At 54.5% G+C, this 18392-nt stretch overlaps 1 pseudogene; it reads right to left on the bottom strand.

Moving 5' to 3' along the window:
• Positions 1–7958: 7958 nt before the first annotated feature.
• Positions 7959–9061, bottom strand: LOC147976247 (uncharacterized; annotated as a pseudogene).
• Between the last annotated feature and the right edge of the window lie 9331 nt (positions 9062–18392).

Genomic DNA, 18392 nt, shown 5'->3' with positions numbered 1-18392 from the left:
CCCCCTGCAAGCACCACAGTGACGCAAGACCCTCCACGCACACGCTTTGGCAGTGTGCCATCACCAAGTGCATCATGAGGGGCGACGTCCCGCCCCCTCCTGCTCCGTCTCCAGGCGCGAGATAGCCGCCTCCGCCTCCACCGCCACCTCCAACTGGCGGCGCGATGCGCAACGACGCCTACCCAGACCAGAACGCGGCCTACATCGTCTTCACCAGCCTCGGCGACGACAAGCGCAGCGAGCGCCTCCTTTGGCAGGAGGTGAACACTGCCGTCCCGGCCAACCAAGAGTTCATGCATTGGTCGGATCGCCCGATCACCTGGACCCGGGAGGACCACCCGGCAGTCATGCCGAGTCCGGGTGGTTATGCCCTCGTCCTAAACCCCACCATCGTCGCGCGGCGCACATGCAAGTTCTCCCGAGTCCTCATCGACGGTGGCAGCAGCATCAACATCCTCTATCGCGACACGATGACCAGGCTCGGCCTCAAGGCCGAGGACCTGGAGCCGACCCGAACGATCTTCCACGGCATCGTGCCCGACCTCTTCTACTCCCCCATTGGCCGGGTCCGGCTGGGTGTCCTGTTCGGTGACAGCAGCCACTTCCGGCGTGAACCGATCTGGTTCAAGGTGGTGGACCTGTCCAGCACGTATCATGCGTTGCTGGGCCGGCCCGCGCTCGCCAAGTTCATGGCGGTTCCCCACTACGCATACCTGAAGATGAAGATGCCGGGTCCCAAGGGCCTCATCACCATCACCGGTGATTACCGCAAGTCCCTGGAGTGCGCCCGAGACGGCGCCAAGTTGGCCGAGTCGCTGGTCATTGCCGAGGAGCGGCGCCAGCTCGATCGGATCGTCGCCCTGGCAGGCGAGGCCTCCGCCGCGTCGATCCCGACCCCGGACCCGGCCGACAAGGCCGCCTTCAAGCCCTCCAAGGAGAACAAGAAAGTGAAGCTCAACCCAGAAGACCCCAGCTGCAGCAAGTACGTTGTCATAGGTGCCCGCCTCGACAGCAAATAGGAAGGCGAGCTCGTCGACTTCCTCGGTGAGAATCGGGATATCTTCGCACGGACCCCCAAGGACATGACGGGCATCCCGAGGAAGTACGCCGAGCACAAACTTCACGTCCACAAGGACGCCAAGCCTGTCCGTCAACCCCTACGATGATTTTCCGAAGAGAAGAGAAGAACCATTGGTGAAGAGGTCGCCAAGCTTTTGGCGGCCGGCTTCATAATGGAAGTGTTTCACCCCGAGTGGCTGGCCAATCCAATCCTCGTCCTCAAGAAGAACAAGACCTGGCGCATGTGTATCGACTACACCAGCCTCAACAAGGCCTGTCCCAAGGATCTGTTCGCCCTCCCGCGGATCGACCAAATCATCAACTCGACCGCCGGGTGTGAGCTCCTGTCCTTCCTGGACGCTTACTCCGGCTACCACCAGATCAAGCTGGACCCGGCCGACGCCCTGAAGATGTCCTTCATCATGCCCTTTGGGGCATATTGCTACATCACCATGTCGTTCGGCTTGAAGAACGCTGGCGCCACCTTCCAGCGCTGCATGCAGAAATGCCTGCTGCCGCAACTCGGTCGCAATATCCACGTATACGTGGACGACATCATGGTGAAGACCAAGCAGCACCTCATGCTCCTCGACGATTTGAAGGAAACATTCGCCAACCTCCGCGAATACAAGGTCAAGCTTAACCTGGAAAAATGCATCTTCGGCGTCCCGGCCGGAAAGCTACTCGGCTTCCTCGTCTCGGAACGCGGCATTGAGGCGAACCCGGAGAAGATCAAGGCCATCGAGCGCATGCGCAAGCCGGCTTGGCTATGCGATGTCCAGAAGTTCACCGGATGCTTGGCCTCGGTCAGCCGGTTTCTAAGCCGGCTGGGCGAGAGGGCGCTACCCCTGTACTAGCTGATGAAGAAGACGAGCCCGTTCGAATGGAACGGCAAGGCAGACAAGGCCTTCCAAGACCTCAAGCGCATGCTCTCCACCACACCAGTCCTGGCCGCGCCGACCGACAAGGAGCCGTTGTTGCTCTACATAGTCGCAACCTCGTGGGCGGTCACCACGGTGCTGGTGGTCGAGCGACCAGAGAAGGGCAAGATCCAAGCCGTCCAGCGCCCAGTCTACTACCTAAACGAGGTGCTCTCCATCTCCAAGCAGAACTACCCGCACTACCAGAAGATGTGTTACGGCATGTACTTCACCGCCAAGAAGCTGAAGCAGTATTTCCAAGAGCACGTTGTCACCGTGGTCAGCACGGCGCCTATCGGAGAAATCATCGGGTGCCGGGATGCCTCTGGCCGGGTTGCCAAGTGGGTGATCCAGCTAGCCGGCCACACCATCCTCTACGAGCCCCGCACCGCGATCAAGTCTCAAGCCCTGGCTGACTTCCTCGTCGACTGGACCGAGACCCAGTACTTGCCGCCGCCTCCCGACTCGACGCATTGGCGCATGCACTTCGACGGGTCCAAGATGCGACTCGGCTTGGGGGTCGGCATCGCACTATCGTCCCCGAAGGGCGACCGGCTCCGCTACGCGCTCCAGATCCACTTCGCCGCCTCCAACAACGTCGCCGAGTACGAAGCCCTTGTGGATGGCAAGGAACTCGGCATCCGGCACATCCTGTGCTACGGTGACTCGGACCTGGTGGTGCAGCAGTGCTCCGGCGAATGGGACGCCCGCGGCTCCAACATGGCAAGCTACCGCTTCCTCGTCCAGAAGCTGTCCGGATCCTTCGAGGGCTGCGAGTTCCTCCACGTCCCGCGTGCAGAGAATGAAGCAGCCGACACGCTTGCCAACATCACCTCGTCACGACAAGCCATCCCGTCCGGCGTCTCCCTTGAGCACCTGCACAAGCCGTCCGTCAAGCCATCGCCGGACTCTGAGCCCATCCACGTTCCAGACGACTCGGCCGCACCTCAACCCGGCTCGGGGACTACTGAACCCGGCCCAGGGGCTGCTCAGCTGGACCCGGCCACCATCGTCTCGGACCCGGCCGTCGCCATCCCCAACCCGGGGGCTGCTCAACCCGGCTCAGGGGCTGCCGACTCGGAACCCACCCTGGTGGCCGTCTTCGCCGTGGTTACGGCTCCATCTTGGGCCCTCCCAATATCAGAATTTTTGGAGAACGGGGTTCTCCCTATGGACGAGACCGAAGCTCGGCAAGTGCAGCGTCGGGCGTCCACCTACAGCATCATCAACAACGAGCTCGTCAAGCGCAGCTCCACTGGCGTGTTCCAGCACTGCCTCGAGCAGGAACGGGGCATCGACAACCTCCTCGACATACATCAGGGTGAGCGTGGGCACCACGCCGCATCACGATCCCTGGTGGCCAAGGCATTCCGTCACGGTTTCTACTGGTCCACAGCCCTCCAAGATGTCAAGTCGCTCATCCTCAAGTGTGAGGGATGCCAGCGCTTCAGCAAATGCAGCCACCAGCCGGCGTCAGCACTCCGCACCATACCAATCGTCTGGCCCTTCGCGGTCTGGGGACTCGACATGGTGGGACCCTTCAAAACCGCTCGAGGCGGCATGACGCACTTGCTGGTGGCAGTGGACAAATTTACCAAGTGGATCAAGGCAAGACCAATCAAGAAACTGGACGGGCCAACAGTCGTCTGGTTCATCAAGGAGATAGTGGTGCGCTACGGCATGCCGAACAGCATCATCACCGACAACGGCACCAACTTCGCCAAGGGCGTGCTCGAGCAATACTGCTCCGTCTCCGGCATCCGCCTCGACCTGGCCTCCATTGCGCATCTGTAGTCCAATGGGCAGGTCAAGTGGGCTAATGGACTCATCCTGTCCGGCGTCAAGCCGCAACTCGTTGAGCCACTCATCCGCTCACCCGGCAGCTGGCTTGATGAGTTACCAGCCGTTCTCTGGAGTCTACGCACCACGCCGAATCGGTCGACCGGGTTCACCACGTTCTTTCTCGTCTACGAAGCCGAAGCCGTCATCCCGACCGACGTCGAGTTCGACTCGCCGCGCGTCGCGATGTACACCAAAGCCGAAGCCAGAGAAGCTCATGAAGATGGCGTCGACCTGCTCGAAGAAGCACGCCTCCTGGCGCTCAGTCGCTCGGCCATCTACCAGCAAGGCCTGAGGCACTACCACGGCAAGAAGACCAAGCCCCTCGCGTTCCGCGAGGGAGACCTCATCCTCCGACTCGTCCAAGAGCAGGCAGGCCAGCACAAGTTGTCCCCTCCATGGGAGGGCCCATTCATCGTGAGCAGGGCCTTGCGCGACTGCAACGCCTACTACCTCATCGACGCACACAAGTCAAGGAAGTGCAAGAAGGAGACCGCCGGTGAAGAAACGACCCGGCTGTGGAACGCGGAACTCATCCACCCGTTTTACAGTTAGCCGCACGAGCGTATGCATCATCGCCTTTTGTAAACGCATGAAACCATGGGGTCCCCGAACGAGACTCGGGGGCTGCCTTTTGTCGACCAATTTATTGTGTCCCTATTTTCTTGCATCACTATACCACTGAACCCGGCCACCGGTCCGACTCGCTTGACCCGGGGGCTCGGGGGCTGGCCGGCTCGGTCGCCACCCCGCCGCCTTACTTGGTGATTCCTGATAAAGTTAGGATGTCGTGGTCCCCCACTTTGCCCTAAAGCCACAGATCCAGCTTTGGCTGTCGACTGGCAAGCACAACGGGCCAAAACTCCTTTACGCTTCATACACTAAGTCAAAGGCTGCCCGGTCGATCAACCCGGCCCACCATTCATCAAATGAACAGCCGCACGACCGGCTGCTCGCCAACCGGCTTCGCCGGATTGCCGCCAACCGGCCCAGTGGGTGTTTCGCTCGCGCTCAATGTTTCGAGGGACCCAAGTCCTGCGCGCTCCTCTCAAAGAACCGAACTCCTTGTCATGGACCAGAGCCTCGGCCATCTGACTTGCGGGGGGAGGTTTGAGAAAGGAAAAGCGCATGAAATCGGTCCAAAAAACGGAAGGCAAAAAGCAAAAGCACCCACGACATCTACACAAGTATTTAAGAAAAGGCCCACGGTTCGAGTTCATTACACCCTAAAACCCCCGGTGGGTGGGTGGACCTGCTATTTAATAGATTTTACACAAAGTGTCTCAGGCATCTCCAGCGCCGCGTCGCAACATCGACGGCTCTCCCCTGGCGGCCTCCGGGTCCAGCGAGGCGTCGGTGTCCTCCTCGGCACCCGCGTCGCGGTAGACGCCCGTCTCCTCCGAGCTCCCCTCCGGATCGTGGAGGAGCAAGCCGTAGTCGTCGTCGTCCACGGCCCTGCCGTCTTCCGTCCGCTCCGGATGGAGCTCATCATGGAAGGCGAACTCGATGATGTAGCTGGCCCGGGAGGTGATCCGGTCGGCTTGCTCCTGCAAGAGCTGCTCTGAACCGGCCCGCTGGCCCATCAACGCGTCCAGCTGCAGGTCCGGATGCCAGGACAGTGCGAACTGGAGCGCCATCTCACCACCGGCACGAGCGGCGGAGATGCGCCACTCGCCAAGCCGGTCTGGCCCCATCTCCAACCAACATGCCAAGCGCGAGAAGATGCTCGGTTGGATGGAGTCCGGCCATAGGGCCGCCGTCATTGTGGTGTCGTCCTGGGACAGCCGCCCCAACTTCATTCCCAGGACCTGCAGGCGGGCCTCAGTGGCGGCGATGATCTCTAGGAAGGTCCAGGCCACCCGCGGATCTGTCCCGGACCCAACTATGTCGGTCGGGTCGCGCTGATAGCGGACGGCTTCCTCCGCCAGCCGCTGCATCTCCGGGAAGGCCCCTGCCGCAAAGGAAGAAGCGAGTTAGAAGAACAACAACAAGAAAGAAAGGCCGGATCCCGACCTGGCAAACGACAAGAAAAAGCCCTTACCGGAGAATGACTCTTCCATGTGCTGCTCCTCAAGCAACGTACCACGCCGCTCCCGTTCGATGGCGCTGTTGCGCTCCTCGAGCGCCTTCTCCAGATCGGCCGCCTTGGCACGGGCCGCCTTCAGCTCGGCGTCCTTGTCTTCGGCCGCCTTCTCGGCCGCCTCGCGGCGACGGGCCTCGTCCTGACGGGCCCCCTCAGCTGTGGTGACCTGCCCCTGCAGGCGATCCACCTCGGCCTGGAGCTGGCCCTTGTCGTCGGCCAGCTGGCCGCGCCGCTGGTCCGCCTCCACCAGGGCCTGCTGCGCCTCTGCCACCTTGGTGGCTTCCGCCTTAAGGAGCTCCTCCTCGGCCTAGAGGCGTCTCTTGTGACCCGCCAGCTGCTCATGCAGCCGGTTGGCCTCGTCGAGAGACCGCCGAGCCGTGGCCGCCTCCGCCCTCGCCTGCGCCGCTTCGACGCCAAGACGGCCGGTGTCGGCAACAAGCCGGTCGTAGTGATGACCGGCCCGGAGCAGACAAGTCCGCCAGGACAGCACCTCGGCTGCGAAAAAGAAGGACTCGGCAGAAGAAAAAAAAAGCAAGACTTAAGATTTGGCCCAACTGTCACACAGTTGGCCCGAATCTCGGGGGCTACACCCAGTGGGTGCGCTAGCGCGCCCCCACTAGAAAAGAGCACAAGAATACCTGCGGCGACGTGGAGCTCCTCCTCCTTGGCGGCAAGCTGCTCCATGAGCTCCAGGTGCTTGCCCAAGAGACGATTGTAGGCGACAACCCGGAAGGCGTCGAGATGCTGAAGAAAGCAGAAATCAGAACAAGGCCAACACTCTAAAGATTCGACCCAACTACTACGTAGTTGGCCCGAACCTCGGGGGCTACACCCAGTGCGTGCGCTGGCGTGCCCCCACAAAGAAGAAATTACAAGAAGACTTACCAGAACGGCGCGCTCCAGGTCGCGCGTCCGCTCCACCTCGGCCTGGGCGAAGGCCTCGAGCCGTTCTGTCCGGCCTCGCAGGAGGCGGCTGACGGCGTCCGGTGCTGCCTCCTCCTGGGTCTGAGGCCCAATGACAACGACGCCCCCACTCCGCGCCGGCTGCGGCACGGCAGCTCGGCGCCCTCCCTGCCGGGGCACGAAGGCGGACTCCCCACTGGCCACTCGCGACGCGGCCAGCACCTCCCCCGACGCCCCTCCCAGTGCCGACGATGACCCGGACGCCGGGACGCCCTGCGTCGCTGTCTCCGGCCCAGCTGCCGGGGTAGCCTCCGGCACCGCCGCCCGCTGTGCCTCCTCCAAAACCGGCGGTGCCTCCGACACTGCCGCCCGCAGCGTCTCTTCCAAAACGATGCCGCCTCCACCACCATCAGTCCCCGCGCGCTCGACCATGTTGGCCCGCGATGGGGTGTCATCTGCCACCTCCACGACCTCCCGGTCGGGGATCACCACCTGAGTCTGGCCTCCACGGCCGCGCCCCCTCACCGGCGACGGCTCAAAGACCCTCGCCGCCACCATTGTGCCCTCCGGCATCTCGTGCCAAGCCGGCTCCGTGCCGGCTCGCGCCCATGCCGCCGCCGCGCCGGTCCAAGCATGGACCGACGCCGCCTCCAGCTCCGCCGCGGCCCGGTTCCTGTCTCGCCAGGCCAAGGCTTCGGCGTCATTCGGATCCAGGCTGAGGTCCGAGTCGGCTCGTCCCTCCACCTCGGCCTGGTCGGTGAGGTCAGACCGGCTCCTGCGGAACGCGGCCCCTTCGGCGGCTGCGGCTTCCGCCGCCGCCCTCGCCAGCACGATTGGCGACCTGAAGAAGAAGACAGAATGAGCAGAAAAGAAACAAGACTAGCTCAAGAAAAAAATATGAGCGCAAACGAGAGATGAAGCTTACCCCGCCAAGATCGGGACCAGGGTTGGCCTCCCGTGCCCGCCGCCGCGCTTCCTCTTGGCCGGCCTCCCGGCCCCGGCCGGGTCCGCCGTGCGCTTCGGGGCCCGGGGTCGCGGCTCGGCGCCGCCCCATGCGAGGACACGGCTCAGCCCGCGTCGCCGCCTCCCCCGCCCAACGCCACTACACCGACAACTGGTGTCATCACAGACCGTTCCGTGCCGTGGTCAGCAATTCAAGACACATGAAGAAAAACAGGAGACTTACCCACGCGACGTCCAGCGCCGGCGTCGGACTCGGCCTCCTCCTCCCCGCCATGAGCCGCGGGCTCCTCTGGCGCCATCGGCGCCACCTGCGACGGGGCCCGGGCGTAAGGATGCCGAATCGCGTTCAGAAGTACCCACCGCGACACGTCAGGACGGATGAGAAGGTGCGCGGCAGCAAAGTAAGAAGACCAGACACTCACCTACGGCGCCGGGTTCGACTGGCTGTACGGCGCCTTGCCGAACCGCCAGTCCTCCCCAAGGTTGGCCTTGGAGATGGCATTCACGCCGCGTGCGATCTGCTCCACGGACAGCCGCGTCGACCCCATGCGGTTGGGGTCTTGACAGCCGACCATTTCGCCGATGAGGCAGAAGCGCCCCTGAAGCGGAAGGACCCGGCGCATGATGAACGCGGCAAGGAGGTCGGTGCCGGTGAGCCCCTCCCGCGTCCTCATCACAGTCACCCGCTCGCAGAGATTGACGATCTCCTGCGACGGGCGCCTGGGCGAGTAGCCCCAGTTCATCTTCGCCCGCGGCGGTGCGATGGCGAAGGCCGGAAGGTTGATGCGATCCGCACCAAGGTTGCGGACGAAGAAGAAGGAGTTCTCCCACTTCTTGGCAGAATCCTCCAGCGGGATCTTGGGGAAATCCTCCCCAACCGCTTCGAGATGACGGCGGCACCGCAATCGGCGAACTCCCCGGCCGACGGGCCCTGCTGCTTCAAGGAGAAGAAGCGCGCCCAGAGGTTGATGGTTGGCTCGACCCCCATGTACCCCTTGCAGAGGGTGATGAAGCTGGAGAGCTGGACGATGGCGCCGGCGCCAAGATGATGCAGCTGGAGCCCGAAGAACTCCAGGAACGCGCGGAAGAAGGTGCTCGCCGGCAGCCCGAACCCGCGCTCAAAGTGCGTGAGGAAGACCACGCGCCCCTGCCCCTCGGGCCGAGGCCTCTGCTCGCCGCGCGGCAGGCGGACGCCGATGTCCGTCTCCCGCGGCAGGCGCCGCGTCGCCCGGAGTTGGGTGATGCCCTCGGAGGTGACATTCGAACCCATCCAGGAGCCCGATGGCAGCGGCATGATCAAAGGAAGAAGAAGGAAGATGGACGGTGAAGGAGTTCTGCTAGGAGCAGTGGGCGCCGCAGTGCGTCAGTTGCAAAGAGCGGAGCGAGAGCAAAGGGACACGAGGGCGTGAGCGAGAATAATGTCCGCCGCCCCCCTGCCCCCCGATTTACAAACCTTGGTTTGAACGTGGGGAAGTGGGGAAGTGGGATCGTCAGCACGCGCCCGTTCCACTACCCCGCAATAAGTGCGCAGGTACACGCGCAGTAACTGCCCGGGGAAGAGCAGCTGGCCCTCGGACGCCGCAATAAATCTGCGCGCTTGGGCCGAGGGCGCGCGGCGGTGGGCCCCAGCCCGTCGCCCGGTCCCGTCACGCGCGTGGCCTATCAGGCCCCTCCAACTTCCGGGCACCACGTGGCGCCCGCGCAAAGCCCGAGGGATTTCCCAAAGATTCGGCAGACTTCTCGGTCCCCGCCACGGCCGGGATGCCACGATCCGGTTTCCGAGAAAACCGGCACACAGTGGGTGTTGCCGGACCCGGCGCTCGCAGAATCCACTTGCTTAAGGGGGAAACTGTGAAGGCCCACTTATCCGAAGACGGCGGACCTTCACAGCTTCGGGGACTACTGTCGGGGGGATGGACCCCGGACAGGCAACGGAACCCGGATCCTCTTAAAAAACAACGGGGTTGGCATCGCCCCTCAATACCGGCACGTGCTTGGCCGGGTCACTCGACCCGCCCAAGCCCCGCAAGCCGGCCAAACTAGCCGACCCGGCAAGACACGTCGACTCGGCCCCAACAACTAGCGCAAGATAACCGAACCCAGCACGACCAAAGCCTCCTTGACAAGCCAGCACCACCCGTGGCGTGCTATGCAATCCAGCCGCGGGTCAACTCCCATCCCATCCAGGCCGTATGATGGGGACGAGACTTCAATCAACGATGACCGAGGCAATAGTGCCCCGCCCATGCCTCTGTTCAGCAGGAACGTGGCAACAGTGCCCCTCACCTACCCGCTGACCAGGGTCGGCGTGGCTATAGTGCCCCCGCCTTCACCGCTGATGACAGCAAGCGGCAACCTGACGGAGAGCACTGTACGCGGCTCGACTCGGCCACGCCCTAACGACCGACAAGACGGCGCACAGTCCCCTTAGGCATGCAGGGCCCGCACCTAGGGGAACCCGACGAACCACAAGCCCTTAGCGGGACCCAGCTCGGGTCCCGGGACACCAACAATACGGACCCACCGACTTGTAACATTACCATTGTACCCCCAGGGGGTTGGACTATAAAACCCCCGGGAGCCCACGATCATACAAAAGAGAAAGAAGCACGAGTGAGAGGGCAAGCAAAAAACACATACGAGAGAAAATCAAGCAAGCATAGGACTAGCCACAAAACAGCAACACCGGAGAGAAGGAGCAGCCCAAGCCTTGGCCAGCTTCCTTCCTCCTCCATGCAGCTCCAGGAGCAACATTGTACTATCGATCATCCAACTACACTCAGCAGGACTAGGGGTATTATCTCTCCGGAGAGCCCCGAACCTGGGTATGTCCGGCGTCCCGCGCCCGCTCATGCCAACCCCGCCTCTGGAGTCCACCAGCGCCCTCGAGCCTCCTCCTCTCTTTAGCCATCCCTTGGCATCTGCCGTGCGCCCACCACGACAGTGATGAAGATCTCAATCCGAGGTCGGATCTTTCCCAGGGGAGGGGAGATGATGCGGAGCATCCCAAGGTCATCCCCATGGACTTACCCATGTCTCCCACGACACCACTTGGACCAATGACAAGAGCACGAGCAAAGGCAATCGAAGATAAGGTGAACTCGCTCCTTTCCGAACTACCACCTTTTATGCATGAGACATGGCTACTACCTCAAGAGGAAACACTATGTGTGCTCAGGTACTTGGAGGAAAGCCACGGAACATCTACATCCAACAGACAAGTCGGCGAGGACACCAAGTGCAAAGGACAAGAAGAAGAGCTACCACAGAAACTACAGGCATCAGACGACTGGCCCAGACCGGACGTCCGGCCCCTGAAGGCCACACCAGCCCAAGGAAACTAGGCCATCGAAGTCTACAGCGGTTGGACGACCTCCCAGGACTGGACGTCCTACACCTCCCAGGATCTGGACGACCGACCATCTCCGGACGACCGGCGCCCCTGCAACAGAATGAAAATAGCGGAAATCCGAGGAAGACCGGACGACCGAACTCCCACGTATGTTTGCGACCTCCATGACAGAACGTAATCTATGGAAGTCCGAAGATCTATGGACATCCGGACCTCCACGAGCCTCCGGACGACCGACACCTTACGGACGTCCGGCACCTGGTTGTGTCCAGTTGCGGGCTGAGGCCCATGTACCCCTTCACTTTACCCCCCTTTTTGTACTACGACTATAAATAGACCTCTCCCCCCTCCCCCAGGGCACGCCCCCCTACCTCATGGGCCCCCTGGTGGCTCTCCGATGCCCATCTTCTCCTATATGAGGTCTTTCGATGAGAAAAAAATAATGAGGAACTTTTCGGGACGAGACTCCGCCGCCACGAGGCGGAACCTTGGCGGATCCAATCTAGAGCTCCGGCAGAGCTGTTCTGCCGGGGATACTTCCCTCCCGGAGGGGGAAATCATCACCATCGTCATCACCAACGCTCCTCTCATCGGGAGAGGGCAATCTCCATCAACATCTTCACTAGCACCATCTCATCTCCAAACCCTAGTTCATCTCTTGTATCCAATTCTTGTCTCAAAGTCCGGGATTGGTGCTAGTAGGTTGCTAGTAGTGTTGATTACTCCTTGTAGTTGATGCTAGTTGGTTTAATTGGTGGAAGATCATATGTTCAGATCCTATATGCATATTATTACCCCTCTGATTTTGAACATGAATATGCTTTGTGAGTAATTACGTTCGTTCCTGAGGACAAGGGAGAAGTCTTGCTATGAGTAGTCATGTGAATTTGGTATTCATTTGATATTTTGATAAGATGTATGTTGTCTAGCCTCTAGTGGTGTTATGTGAACGTCGACTACATAACACTTCACCATTATTTGGGCCTAGAGGAAGGCATTGGGAAGTAATAATTAGATGATGGGTTGCTAGAGTGAAAGAAGCTTAAACCCTAGTTTATGCGTTGCTTCGTAAGGGGCTGATTTGGATCCATATGTTTCATGCTATGGTTAGGTTTACCTTAATACTTTTGTTGTAGTTGCGGATGCTTGCAATAGAGGTTAATCATAAGTGGGATGCTTGTTCAAGTAAGAACAGCACCCAAGCACCGGTCCACCCACATATCAAATTATCAAAGTATCGAACGCGAATCATATGAACGTGATGAAAACTAGCTTGACGATATTCCCATGTGTCCTTGGGAGCGCTTTTCCTATTATAAGAGTTTGTTCCGACTTGTCCTTTGCTACAAAAAGGATTGGGCCACCTTGCTGCACTTTATTTACTTTTGTTACTTGTTGCTCGTTACAATTTATCCTATCACAAAACTATCTGTTACCACTTATTTCAGTACTTGCAGAGAATACCTTGCTGAAAACCACTTATCATTTCCTTCTGCTCCTCGTTGGGTTCGACACTCTTACTTATCGAAAGGACTACGATAGACCCCCTATACTTGTGGGTCATCATTACTTTCCCGAGATTCGATCGTCGGTATCTCCATACCTAGTTCAATCTCATTACCGGCAAGTTTCTTTACTCGTTTCGTAATACATCATCTTGTAACTAACTACTTTGCTTGCAAGGCTTCTTATGATGTGCATCACCGAGATGGCCCAGAGATACCTCTCTGATACTCGGAGTGACAAATCCTAATCTCGATCTATGTCAACCCAACAAACACCTTCAAAGATACCTATAGAGCATCTTTATAATCATCCAGTTACGTTGTGACGTTTGATGGCACACAAGGTATTCCTCTGGTATCCGGGAGTTGCATAATCTCATAGTCGAAGGAATGTGTATTTGACATGAAGAAAACAATAGCAATAAAACTGAACGATCATTATGCTAAGCTAACGGGTGGGTCTTGTCCATCACATCATTCTCCTAATGATGTGATCCTGTTATCAAATGACAACTCATGTCCATGGTCAGGAAACCTTAACCATCTTTGATCAACGAGCTAGTCAAGTAGAGGCTCACTAGGGACACAGTGTTTGTCTATGTATTCACACATGTATTTAGGTTTTCGATCAATACAATTCTAGCTTGAATAATAAACATCTATCATGAATAAGGAAATATAAAATAACAACTTTATTATTGCCTCTAGGGCATATTTCCTTCAGACTTCCCTGTCCTCCGTCGTGCCCGGACGCCAACAAGGTCCTACCTCGGGGTCCGGCAGCGACGGTGGGGGACGTGGGTCGCCGAGATTACGGATCAGGAAACCTACACCCGCCGGTGGCTCGGTAACTTCCACACGGCCGAGCTCGCGGCCATGGAGTACGACCGCTGGCAGGTCCGCTACCACGGCGCACCGGCTAGGCTCAATTTCCCCTTCGGCACATGTTCGGTCGACCTCGTCCCGCTGAAGTGAGGGGTGGTGAGCTCGGCTATGGCGCGGGAGGACCGCGAGACTGAGGCCGCCACCGAGGCCTACATGCAAGAGCTCCGCCGGCAGCACCCGGAGCTCGTGGAGGTGGAGCGAATGATCTTTTCCGGTGTGTAGGGCGGTGAGGTTATCGTGCTCTCCTCCGATGACGGGGTCAAAGGCAGCGAGGACGTCGGTACGGAGGGCATTAAGGTGGGCGGCGAGGATGAGGAGATCGATGTCGACGAGTGGAGGAGTGTCTTCCCGAGCGAGCCCAACGACGGCACCGGCCCGAACCCGGCTGCGGCACACTGTACCTAACGAGGAAGGATTGGCTCGACCTCCACTTTGACCGAACGTAGTTTATTTAGTTTTAAGTTTATGTTTTATGTTCGGTTATACAAAACTATCTACATTTATGTTTCAACAATAACACTAAGAATTACGATATTTGGTTGTTGTTAAGGATGTTGCAGCTAACATGCCTTTCCGTTTTTTAAACAATAACTATTTTTACTTTAGACCTGCACAATACTAGTTTGAATGACTATATTTGCTTGTTTTCAAATGTTATGCTTGTTGTAGTTAACATACCTTTCCACTTCTTATTTTGCTTAACTAGCATGCTTAAACCTGCACACTAAAGGTATCATTTGTAGATTATGTTGTCTACCGTGGCTATATTTGGTTGATGTTTAGCCCGTTGTGCTTAACATGCGTTTATATGTACTCATACATGATAATATTGAGAACAATTGTTGTTTTCCATCGAGTTAGTTTCATCGCGTTGCTTATATATACTCAATGTTCAGGATATTGGTAGCTGGTACCATATAGCCTGGGGGCTGATAAGGGACTAATCATCGAATCGGACATTTCACTGAATATATATGTAACTCATTTATGGGTAGGTTAACTAGGGTCATATTTAATATATCTGAGGCTACATAGCAACATGCATTATACTGAATGACTAAATATGCAATCCCAGGCTACATAGCAACAAGGAAGAGTGTTACACTAATGTTCTAATGATGTTTAGATATACATGTAGTAACATATTATATAATGGGATGAGGGGAGTGTTGTACTACATCATTTCGCAATTGTTGTTTAGCTTCTAATATTAACTTGGTGCTTTTAGTTACATATGTCATTGCCAAAGATCCACACTTCGACCCTTTCTGCGTATGGGGCAATGAGATATTCATGAACCAACAACAAGTGAGGAAACTGATAAAGATTGTTATTAAAATGGGTCAAAAGATGTCAATCGAACTATTTGTTTACACTTTATTCAAGACAACAGTGAACTACGGGATGGTAAGTAAGAACTCTGTAGCCTTCTTTTTACTGTCCGTAATTAGTTGCGTTAGATGACAATGTCTGAATTTTTTACCTTTATAGTGGATCCTGAAGCAGTTTACTCAAGATTATCTCTCAAACTACATGATTGGCGCTCGGGCATCACAGAGGGTTGGACTAGAGTCGTGTGTGCCTTCTGCATCGAGGAGATCCACTACTAGGAAAAGGACTACTAGTGGCGCACCTGTTTTTGCTACTAATGGCGCACTACAGGTGCGCCACTAGTACCACGCCATTAGTATCTGGTATACTAATGGCGCACCACGCAGTGCACCATTAGTATAGCCCATGGTGCGCCATTAGTATGCCTCCGAGGGGGCCATATTTACCCATGTGCTTTGGCATACTAATGGCGCACTGGTGGATGATGCGCCATTAGTGTGCTCTGGCTTACTAATGGCGCACTATGTGGTGGTGCGCCACTAGTATGAATATTAGGCATTTTTTCTTTTCTGATATTTTCACATGTTACAAAATATATTATTGGACAGAATTTAGACAACACCACACAGCAACAGCAGATTCATCGAATACAATAGAAGATTAGTCTTCAAATACAATTCATCATATTAGTCTCCGAATTCAAAATACCGAACAAAGATAGAACATTACAAGTCTCGAGACCGCGAGTAGCGAGTTTGTCGGAAGTAATACTAATCCTAACAAGTCCTACTAATCATCATCATACAACTTCTACTCGTTATTAATAACAAGTCATACGATCATCATCTTGATAGTCATCGAACCAACCCTACTTAATTGTTCTTAGCACATGATCATCAGTATTAGGCAGGACCTAAATACCCTAATTAAGGTAAAAATAGCATAAAACAATATAGACCCATTATGGAGAATGGAGATCATCTTGTCTCCAATTCTTGCGCTTCGCTTCCTTTTGCTTCCAAGAACCTCCTTACGACTGTCCATATATTTTTTTCCATCCTTTGATTTGCATGTCTCCACTTGTTTTAGAAATCTTGTATGGACAGTTGAGATTCGTAGGATGACCTGGTTGTATGTTCAAAACATTAAGGCTACCTTTCTGATACATCAAATGAGGCACACAATTCTCTGGGATTATCTGTTTAAAAACATAGTAATAACTTCATAGTTAGCAATGATGTACTAGTTTTAGAAGTATGCAAAAGATGCACGGATGTCGTAATAGTAAAAAATCTTATCAGGGTATCTCCATGGTAGTTACCGTAGTTGAACACATGCACTAGTGGCACGTATTGACCATAATGTTGAGGAGTTTGATTGTAGATATTGTAATTCTCAATGTCAGTACAAAATCCGACCAGATGATTTTTCTCCTTGTAAGTTGTTAATTCGGAACCATCGGTGTAGTGGGTTTTGTCTACCATCTCCCGCACATTCTTTGAACAATGAAAATAAGCTGTCAATGGAAATAAGCTGTCAACTATTTTGAAGTAAACAATATAAATTAGCTAATAACTATGTTTGAGAAACTCACATAGCGATAGAATTGGAGGCGTATCAACAAGGACCCAAATGTCCATATTGTCTTGCTCGATTTTAGGATCACCAAGATCCATGGTGACAAGCATACCCTCATCAAAACCATACATCTTGCAAAATGCTTCCCAATTTTTGCAACCAAAATGGGTTACGCTCCCAGAATTATACAGATTTACTTCAAAATCCACATCGTGATGAGTCCTTAGGTGAATTTTCTTTGTTTTAGAAATTTCATGGTCTTCAAAATCCATCCTCTCCAAGACATAGCGTCTTGCATGGCATGAGATAAGCTATACTCGAATTGTAAAAGATGAAAATTACACGTTGAAATAGTTGAAGTCGTGCTTAATTATGAAAAAAACAATTGTCGTCGTTGCGTACCGTTTCAACTTCGAAGGTCTCCCCGAGCTTAATGCTGAAGCGTCGATCATCGTCCAGGTGAGGCCTGTCGCAAAGACCTCGATCGTCGTGGCACCAGTCGCACTCCCCCGGGAGACTTTTGTCGTCCGATGATGACATTTCCTACGTTCATAATTCAAAACTACATCATCTCTGTTGGGTCCAATAAGATAATCCACAGTGTGGTGAAGCGAAGTGGTAATTTTGAGAGCAAATGGTTAGGTTGAGTGGTTCCTCTTCCAGATTAGGGTTTATCGATGACGAGCAACTGACATTAGTAATAACTATGAGTTGATATCACACTTCTATATGTATAACAAAAGAGGCCGTTGATCCTACTTAATTAAGTACCAAGATACCCCGGCCCATGCATTTGTCGCAAGTACCCCATATGTCCTATTTTTAGCAAAGTCATGCTAAAATTCACAAAAAAAATTCAGCATGACCTTTGCTAAAAATAGGACATATGGAGTACCCAAATTTGCCGGAACGGAAGTTAATCGACATTCTGGCAAACTCAAGGGCCTCTTGGGTTACCTGCAAAATCATCACGACACGATGGTCAGAGATAAAACCCAGCAAACTAGCACCACATGTGAGCAGTGAGAAAGGCAAACAAGTCAGAGAAGACGCTGGCCAGCCAGCCAGCACAGTAACATGTAACAGCCAAAATGAACAGTCCATAAAATCCCAATCACAATCTCTAATGGTTGATTTGCATCATATGTATTGTTAATCAAGCTAGCATATTACAGACAGACAGAGAAGCAATTACAGACAAGCTTTGATCATCATATTGGTTGGTGATGACTCATCAAGCTAACATATTAATCTCTAAACATATGTATTGATTATCAGAGGAAACAAGATTTGAGAAACTGGTGATGACTCATCAAGCTAGCAAGCTGGCTAGTATTGTTAATTAGCTAGTGTTGTTAATTACTCTAGTTAGTTAGGGAGGGAGGGGGCTAATTATAAACAGTAGCAGATGCACATTTTTTCTTTCAAAGCACACCTCTTTGTTTCAGCTATCTATATATCTTGTTCTATGCTGCATTTTTAATTCCTGATGTTAACAAGAGTGTTTTCAAAAGGAAAAACAAAGTTCATGGCAGTGTAGCTAGCTTCTCATGCATCCCTCTTATCAACTAGTTCCTTTCCCTAATCTTTCTAATTCTCGTAGTTCACAAACTTCACAAGTTGACATATCACATAAAGATGTTTCTATACAATAGTAGAATTGGTAAATAGAGAGAAGGAGAGAGAGTTCATATTACCAACGTCCTGTTCAGCAGCGGAGGGAGTCGACCATCGGTCGTCCTGTCTTGAGTGTGGAGAGGAGGGAGGCAACCGGAGGAACGGCTAGAGTAGCTGAAATTTACCTGATATGTTCCATGAATGTGGAAGAACTATGAGGAAAGAACTTGAAAAAAAAAAGAATATATCTTATAGAATATTAGTATCTTATAGAATATACTCATGAAGTTTCTGAGATCAGAACTTGTTTAGAGGTTATCAGTAAAAATGTTCAGAGTTCTACAGCGGGCATGGCA

Source organism: Triticum urartu, chromosome 4A, assembly GCF_056163025.1.
Source record: "Triticum urartu cultivar PI428250 chromosome 4A, HENAU_Tu73, whole genome shotgun sequence".
NCBI lineage: Eukaryota > Viridiplantae > Streptophyta > Magnoliopsida > Poales > Poaceae > Triticum > Triticum urartu.
Note: the sequence above shows the minus strand (reverse complement) of the source record. Positions and strands in the feature narration are given on the sequence as shown.